The 9,411-nt window shown below is 44.5% G+C and overlaps 1 non-coding gene across 1 annotated transcript; it reads right to left on the bottom strand.

Annotated features, from left to right (window-relative positions):
• Nucleotides 1–5,919: 5,919 nt before the first annotated feature.
• Nucleotides 5,920–6,026, bottom strand: LOC150064767 (U6 spliceosomal RNA). Its single transcript, XR_016535070.1, has one exon. It is a non-coding gene; the product is annotated as a U6 spliceosomal RNA (small nuclear RNA).
• Nucleotides 6,027–9,411: the final 3,385 nt, after the last annotated feature.

The raw sequence follows: 9,411 nt of genomic DNA on the forward strand, positions 1-9,411 counted from the left end.
AGGCAACGTCAGCGCGGCGCCCCGCCCACCGCACGCCCCAGCTGGCCGGCTCCCGCGCGCGACTCCGCAGAGCGCGTGCGCACGCGCGCGTGCGCGAGGAGGGGCGTGGCTCCGCCGAGGCCCGGAGGGAGACCCGCCAAGGCGCGTGCGCGCGGGCTTGGCGGCGTGAGGAAGCCGCGGTCGCACCTCGCTGGTCTCTTCGGTCGTTGGAGCCTCAGCCCTCTGCAGCTGCGCACTGGGCGTGGCCGCCGCCCAGCCAGACCAGCCCACGGGCGGCCTGCCACCTTCTTCACCTCCCCTTCTGTCCACAGCCAAGTCGGTGCCCACCACCACGAGTCCCCCCCTCTCGGGAGCATGTTTCACTTGGCATCCAGGTCGCGTCCAAGCTGGACACGCGGGAAACCAGGCGCCTTTCCTGACCGCTAGGGAGCCGCGGGATCTAAGCGGGGCGGCGCTCAACGCTGGGCCCGCCCCACCCGAGAGGAGGAGAAGGCGGGGAGCTGCCTCCCGGGTCCGCAGACGCCCATGCCGCCGGGAACGAAAACGTCAGCCTCAGTTATCTTTGTTTTGCGGGGATTGTTCTGCTTATTTGTTGCTTCTCAATCTTTTAAATTATCCTTAAAGAGTTGTTAAAAGGGATCTCAGTGCAGCACGTCAGTTGGTGAGTATAAGATATCAAGCAATCCACACCTTTCATCATTCTCCCAACCTTTCTTTTTTTTTTTTTGTATTGTGCTTATGCTAAAGGCAAAGACCGTGTTTTACCTAAGTCGAAATAATGTGTCAGAGGAATAACTGACATATCTTATGTGTTGACTGGACTTGGAACACTGAAATGTAACGTTAATACTGTCATTGCTTAACTTTCTGAGGTGCATAACTCAGCTGTTGCTGGGGAAAATGTAAAATAATTACAGCTAGAAAAGGGAATAAATTGAGATCTGTGGAGTTTTTGCTTGGGATTCTTGTTTTAACAGAATTAAGCAAGTGTGATGGTGATTCAAAAAACAGGTCATCCCTGTTAATCCTGTTACTCTGGAGGCTGAGATTTGAAGATCTCAGAAGGCAACCTAGGCAGAAAAGTCCGTGAAACACTTATCTTCAATTAACCAGCAAAAGGCTAGATGTGGAGCTGTGGCTTAAACTAGTAGAGCACCAGAAAAATAGCCTAGGTCACACGTTCAAGCCCCATGGCCAACAAAAGAAGAAGAAAAACAGAGAGAGGGGAGGGAAGGGGGGAGGAAGGAAGATAGAAAACTAGTAGTCTATTAAAAGCCAGAAGAGAGAAACTGCAAGCCCTGGTGGCTGAAGAAGTCTCAGAGAGCTGCTCAGGGTGAAGAACCAAGGATATGGGTACCCCAGGCCCAAGAGATGTCAAAGGCTGAGAATTCCAATTCTAAATCCTGAGAGCTGTACTATTTGCTGCTACTAGGCTGAACATCTTCAGCTCCTGAGGTCTGAATGGAGAGCTGCAGCAAGAAGGCACAGTCACCATGGCTTGCTGCTATCTGAAGCTGCTGTTCCCTGCTATCAGAACCCAAGAAATACAAACCCTGCATGTCACCAAACCCTCAAGTCACTCTATACGTGTTAGTTCACAAACCAGTAAAATATAAAGCTGTTGTTCCTTACTATTTTTTTTTATCAGAATGTTCATGAAAATCTATGGGAAGAAACCCTCCACCCTATAATCCCAGGTGCATATGGATGTCAGGGAAAACCTCAGATAGGCAGAGCAATGTGACCTAAACCTGTCTGTCAGCATCCTAATGTGGGTCTACCCTATGGGAACTCTGAGGCCAAGATATAAGACCAGGAAAGGGTTCAGAGTATGGAATCCCAAAATGCTGAGAAAGGGACCCCGAGAAGCTTAGACGTTCAAAAGAGAGATGAAGAGTTGTTTGAACATTAAAAGGCTTGATATGTTGAATATGAGAGTCCATTACCATTATGTATACCACCCTATTTTCTGCTAGCACTCACCGTCTCTGTACTGAACCAAAGTAACCTCTGTCTCCTTGCTCAGACCCCATGAAAGCCTAACTCCAACCCCACCTCCTTGCACAACCTCTAATCCTGCAGGAAGGTTTGGTGCCCAATATATACTCCTCACCTCTCCAGATGGAGTCTGGCCTCTTCCTTTCCTTTCTCTTCCATTTTCATAGTAGCCAAAAATGGTGCATTTCTTGCTCTGACCTTACAAAGACCCACTGGAATTGCATTCCCAGAACAGAGTAATGAAAGCACTGCCTATGCTTGATTTTCTTTTCTTCTTATACAGGTAACAATTCTCATTTGTACTATTCTACATCAACACAGTGAAAGCATCTATAGTGTTGTTTTGAAATCTACTAGCTCTAGGTACCAGTAAGGTTGCTTCTTGCAATGATGGTGTTGATTTTGGGGCTTGTGTTTTAGAATTGTGTGTTGATTGAGTGTTTGATGTAAAGAGGATGTCTTCATTTTTAGCTTGCATGGGTCTGAAACTCATCCTCCTCCTATCTTAGTCTCCAGGTACAGTGATGACAGGCCTCCAGGTGAAGGCCCTGTTTAGACTTGGTTTTACAACTGTCACATATTCACCTTTAGCAACAGATCTACACTTATCATTCCAGTGTTCAAGAAATAGGCACTGAAGTTCTGATGGATAGATTCTGTGACTCTCTCAAAACAAAAAAATAGTGAAATTTCATGCCTTTAAAATTTTTAACACTTCATTAGTCACACCAAGAGCATTTCATAGCTTTTAAAATAAGATTACAATTATTCCAAACATCTTCAGTCTCTTGTCACTCACCTGACCTCATGCCCAATATCCAAAAATATCTTCAACAGATTTTATTATTTAGTTTTCATACTTGCAAATAATATACTTCCACCATATTCAACCTCTTCCATCCTCTTTTTTAGCCCAATCCCATTGTGCTAGTACCCACACCCCAATAGTCTGTTTTCCTTTTCCCTACAGCTTTCTTTAGGTTATTTATGCTGTTTTCATATATACTTTCACTGTATAAAAATTAGTCACCCTCTTCTCCCTTACCTGTCTCTTTCCAATAGCTCTTTACTTAGATCCATTTTATACATTTATCCACATAAATGATATATATGGGTACATGTGTACATACGTACATGTACACTCATAGCTGTACATACTTATGAATATTCTTTTAGGTTGACATTTCACATTATTGAACACATATGATATTTTGATTTAATGTACTAGTGGTATTCACTAGATATTAGGTTAAAAATGAACCTCATAAGTTGTGTGTGAGGATAGGAGGTAAACACTAGGAGTGATTGAGGGAAGTGGTGATATTCTCCAAAAATTGTACTCTTTACCTGACTTATGTAACTGTAACTCCTGTGTATATCACCTTTATAACAATAAAAATTAAAAAAAATTAAGCCGGGTGTGGTGGCTCACACCTGTAATCTTAACTACTCTGAGACTGAGATCTGAGGATTGTGGTTCAAAGCCAGCCCAGGCATTAAAGAGAGAGAGAGACTCTTATCTCCAATTAATCACTAGAAAACCGGAAGTGGTGCTGTGGCTCCAGGGGTAAGGTGGTAGCCTTGAGCTGAAGAGCTCAGGGACAGTGCCCAGGCCCAGAGTCCAAGGCCCACGACTGACAAAAAAAAAAAAATATTAAAGGATATTTTGTTTTGTTTTTAAACTAGTCTTGCCATCTTTGATGTGATGTTCTCCAATTGCTTCCATGTTCTTCTTAATGACAAGGTTTCATTTGCATTTATGGCTGTGCAGTATTCCATAGCACCTATCTACATACCACTGCATCCATTTGTCTGTGACTGATGACCTTATCTCATGAACCATTGGCTAATGTGAATGTTGTCACAATAAATGTAGATATTGCAAATGTCTTTCTTACATGTTTATTTTCCTTCAGAGATGTGCCAAATAATGGTAGGGTATGATCTTAAGAATTGTCTGTTTTTAGACTTGAGTGACCTTCATGCTGATTTCCCTAGACACGGTATCTAATTTCATCTCTTTCACTTTCAAAAGCACAATTCCATTCTTCTTTATGGCTGAGTAGAGCTCTATTGCGAGAACATCCCAAATTTTCTTGATCTACTCGTCCATTGATGGGAACCTGCCCTAACTTCACCATAGGGCAGTTGAGAATAATTAGGAGATAAATACAGATATGTAGTTATTTTTTTTTACTATATACTGACTTGGATTTTCTGTATATGTACTGAGGAATGGTGTAGCTCAAGCTTATAGAAGTTCTAATTTGAATGTTTTGAGAAACCTATATCCCAGTTTTCCCGTGGGTGCACTAGTACTAACTAAAATATTTTTATGTTTTATATTTATTTTTATTTTTGCCTGAATCCTTGCCAGAATTGGCAGCTTATTTTCTTTATGATAGTCATTCTCAATGGTGTCAGATGAAATTCCAATGTAGTTTTGAAGTACATGGGAAAATGTATTCATTAGGCATTTGTACTTATACATACGAAGAGTATCCATACTAATGTGTGTGTGTGTGTGTGAGAGAGAGAGAGAGACAGACAGACAGACAGACAGACAGACAGACAGACAGACAGACAGATAGGCAGGCAGAGTGTGCATTTGTATTTTACTGGGTTTGTAAGCAGGACATTGAAGAGTAAGTACTTGGAAAGCACTCTCAACACTTCAACCACATCTTGGCCCTTTGTGTAAAATTCAGCATTTTTGTTTTTGTTTTTGTCAGTCCTGGGGCTTGAACTCAGGGCCTGGACACTATCCTTGAGCTTTCTCAAGGCTACCACTCTACCACTTGAGCCACTGTCCCACTTCCAGCTTTTTCTGTGTTTGTGGTATTGAGGAATGGAACGCAGGGCTTCATGCATGCTAGGCAAGCACTCTACCACTAGGCCACACTCTTGGCCCCTCCAGTCAGTAATCAGATTTTAGATAAGAGCTTGTGCTTATTTGTCTGCTTATCTCCTACTGTGATCCTCCTGCCTTCTTTCCTACATGTCCAGGATCTCAGATGTGCCAGCTTCTTAAAATTCAGATGGGGTCTTGATGAAGATTTGTCCAGCATGAGCCCACACCATGATCCTACTGACCTCTGTTTCCTGAGTAGATTGACTTACCAGGCTTCAGTTGCTTGGGTTTTTTTTATTTTTTTATTTTTATTTTTTTTGCTTGTTACTGTTTGTTTTGTTTTGTTTTTTTGCCAGTTCTGGGGCTTGAACTCAGGGCATGGACACTGCCCTTGAACACTTTTTGTTCAAGGATAGCACTCTGTCACTTGAGCCACAGTACCACTTCCTGCTTTTTCTGTGTATGTGGTTCCAGGAAATTGAAGCCAGGGCTAGGGGGAATTGAACCCAGGGCTAGGCAAGCACAATACCACTAGACCACACTCCCTGCCCTCAGTTACTTATTTTTTTCCTACTATTACTTTGGCTTGTGGTATCCATTTTAAAGTCTTTGGATATATTCTAAACATCCATCCCATCGGATTTTTCTCCCATTCTGTAAGCTATCACCTCACTCAGTTCTTTTCCTCGCTGGGCCAAAACTTTTAGAATATGATTCAGTTAGAACTGTCAGTTCTCCATCTCGTTTCCTTAGCTCTGGTAGTCATAAAACTAACCAGTGTGCTTACCAGTTGGAGCTCTGTTCCTGAAGCCCTATTCAAAAAGTCATTGCCTGTGCTTAGGTCTGGAAATGTTTGCTCCACATTTTCCCTTCCTTTTTTTCGAGCTTCAGATCTTTGGCTCATTTTGAGTTGCTTTAAAAAAAATCTATCTATCTATCTATCTATCTATATATATGAATTTAATGTTAAAGAATTGAGATGTTTAAAGAATTGAATGTTTTAGATCATTTCACATGGCTGCTGCTCCTCCTTAGAAAACTGTTATTTAATGGTTAAATTTAAGCCTTTAAAAAATATGGAATACTTCATGAATTTGCATGTCATCCTTGTGCAGGGACCATGCTAATCTTCTCTGTATTGCTCCAATTTTAGTATATGTGCTGTTGAAGCCAGCACTTGAGTTGATTTTTGCACAGGATGAGAGATAGGGATGTGGTTTGTCTTCAGTGTGGATATCAAGTTTTCCCAGCATCATTTCTTGAAAGGCGCTATTTCCCAATGAATTTGTTTGGTACCTCTGTAAAGAAACACATGGGTATAGCTGAGGTGGGGTGGTGGGGGCTAGTTTCTGCATCTTTCCTTGTTTTCCTTTCTTCCTTTGGCTATAAGTTGCTTGCTTCTCTGAGACTCAGTTTCTTCATGTGTATAATCAGAAATGTGTAAGGCCTTGCAAACAGTGGTAACACAACTATGGAGTTAGCCAGCTCTCAAATAAAAAGCTAGTAAGGATACTCTCTCAGGCCAGGAATATGATAGAGACTAGGAAAGGCCCTGGATTTGATTCCTTGATACTACATACATAGAAAAAGCCAAAAGTAGTGCTGGGATTCAAGTGGTGGAGAGCTAGCTTTCAGAAAGCTCAAGGACAGTGCAAGGCCCTGAGTTCAAACACCAGGACTGGCAAAAAAAAAATGCTCTCTCCCTGACTCCAGATTAATTCAGCCATGGAGTGTATACTTGAGACTAGTTCCATGTGATATTCTACCACTGTGCATACAGAGCAGTGCTTAGGAAAGATACACTGATTAGGGTAGATGGTGCCTAATGAATAAGAATGCATATATAGCAAGTAGTGGAAGCTGGGGAGGTTGACAGATGCAGTGGACAGCCATGACATTTCTGGAAACTTAAATGTAGAAACAGTATTTGAGAAAGAATATTCTGTTCATTTTCAAAGATTATAATGAGGATGAGCTTTAGTACAGAAGCAAGCAAATTCTGATGGTATATTAAAAATAATTGGGTTATTGCTAAGGTTACTCAGACAAGTTGAAGGTTGTACACATCTTTTTCTTCCAGTTCTTTGATAATTAAATTAGAGTCTTCTTGGAAATAATGAACTCCTCTGAAGACCTTACCGGAAGGATACATTTGGCAGCTATTTTGATTTGATATTCCAATTGCTTCAGGCTTCATGCCTGCAATCAAATACCCTAACCTTGAAGTTCCTGTCATCTTTCAACTTCCTGTAATGTTTAATGACATCTGATTCCTTTACATGTTAGTGATATCTGATACCATTACATATTGGAAGCCTTCTAGGCCAAGTGCCATGATTGCTATTAATTCATAGAGCAAAAGGCACTGTACTGCTCAAGGTTTTCTTCAGTTCTTCAGTTTAATATTTGCAATGACAACTAATTTCTACACAGTTTTTAATTAGAAAAGAGGACATTATTTTGTTTTCTGGAATCATGGATGTGTCAGAAATAAAACTACCAATAAATTAATTCACAAAATTAAAATCTATCTTCTGTTCTTTCAATTCCCCTGCCTGTGGGTTTCTACTCTCAAGTTTTAGCTGACCGTGTCTCTCTGCACAGGGAGTGCAGCCAGCATACTTGCAGTCTCTGAACTATCCCTTGATGAATGTCTCTCTTCTATACGCTGTTCTCCTTGCAATGATTTCAATTGTTTTGTCAGTTCCAACTCTTTCATAGTTATGTGATTATAACTAGAGCCCAGCCTGTTAGTCAGCCTGGCCACACATCAGGTGCACCTGAGGTGCTGCCTAATGAGTGGTGAGGCCCCACGGACCTCCCCAGACTGGAGGAAAACCTATGTCCTGGCTGTCTGAATTTCTGCCCCAGTGCTTGGTTCTGCAAATGCCTGGGAGAGGAGTGAGTCTTCTTTACCCTTTAGGAATTGCACTTCATCGATTGGTCCTACACAAAGCAGGGATAGATGTGGTGGGGCTCAGGCTGGGGCAAGACTTCATGAGTTGCATGTGAAGGAAATGGGCCCAGAGCAGCAGAGGGCACAGGAAGCTGCCTCAACCACTTGCAGTCCTGCCCAGACCCTCACCACATCAATCTTTTTGAACTGTTCTGACACCAGGTGGGGAAGCGCAACCAAGACAAGAGGCAATTCCTGGCTGTGTCCACTGTGCCTGGTCATCCAAGGAGGATGGCAAGCCTCTTGGGCAGGAACTACAGTGCGATCCCGCTCACATTCCCAAGAGGCAGACGGAGCCTGCTCCATCACCCTGGCCCAGATGGAAGAGGTCTGTGGGTGAGGACTGCAGGCAGCTGCCTTGTGTGGCCTGAGCAGCAGAGCCAAGTTGGCATGAGGCTTTGGCTCAGTCCTGCCATCCACTGGGTCCTCAGCACTCAGGGGCAAAGCCACAGTGGATGGTGGTTGGCTGGCCACACTGGAGACTGATGCTTCCTCACATGGAGCTCAGCTGAGATGGCAGACCTCTTCATGTCAGCAAGGGATGCCTCTGCAGTGTGGAATCTCAACATTGGTGTCCTGCTGGAGTGTGACTCCCTCTCATCCCCACAGGCTGCTGTGTCCTCAGGCCTGAGCTCCAAAGTTGGGGTGGAACCTGGCCCCATGTCATCACTCCAGGATGGTGTTTGGGATGCTGGTACTCCTCCAAGGTGGAGCATCAGAGCTAGTGCTCCTCCCAGACAGAGTGCCAGAGCTGGTGTTTGTACCAGAGACAGAATTGCATCTAAGGGCAGAACAACATCCAGTTCTGCACTGGATGCTGTTTCTCCCAGGATCAAGAACAGGAGCCAAGGTGCCAGGTGGCTCTGTGGCAGCAGCCATGGAGCCTGCTGCTCCCTCAGCTCTAAGCCTCACAGCCAAGTTGGCACATGGCTCTGATCATGCACGAGATGCTGTAGCTCTCACAACACACAGACCCACAGTCGGTAGTCCAAAGTGAAGGAGCACCAGAGGCGGTGCTCCTACCAGGTAGAATAAGAGGGTCAGAGTCAGAAAGACCTCCAGTTCTGCACTGGAGGCTGGGTCTCTCAGACTGAGGACTGAAGCCGAGGTGAAACACTGCTTCCCGTCAGCATTACATTCAGATGCTCCCTGAGCACTGGGCTTAGGAGCCAAGGTGCTAGATGGTGTGCATTGGGCATAAGAGTCTAGTGCTCTCATGGCACAGAGCACTAGTCAGGAAGCCTAAAAGGGAGAGCACCCCAGAGGCTCCTCCTAAAAGAAAGAGCAGCAGAGGCAGCATCCCAAACACTGCCAGCTCAGCACCAGAGGGTGAGAACAGAAGCCAAGCTGGCACAGGGCTCCCTGGCAGCACTCGAGTCTGGTGCTCCATCAGCAGCACCTACCCGAGCTCTGGTAGAATGTGGCTGGGATTTGGCCCAAGACCCAGTGCATCCAGGGCACAAAGCAACAGAGTCAGTCCTCCTAGCAGAGAGAGCAGCCCAGCTGGTGCTCCCACCATGAAGAGCAGCACGGCCAGGGGCAGAAGCAGCTCCAGCTCAGCACTGAATGCTGCTTGTCCAGGGCCTGCAAGTGCAGCCAACGTGGA

Source organism: Megascapheus bottae, chromosome 3 (assembly GCF_031878675.1).
Source record: "Megascapheus bottae isolate mThoBot1 chromosome 3, mThoBot2.hap1, whole genome shotgun sequence".
In the NCBI taxonomy this organism is placed as follows: Eukaryota; Metazoa; Chordata; class Mammalia; order Rodentia; family Geomyidae; genus Megascapheus; species Megascapheus bottae.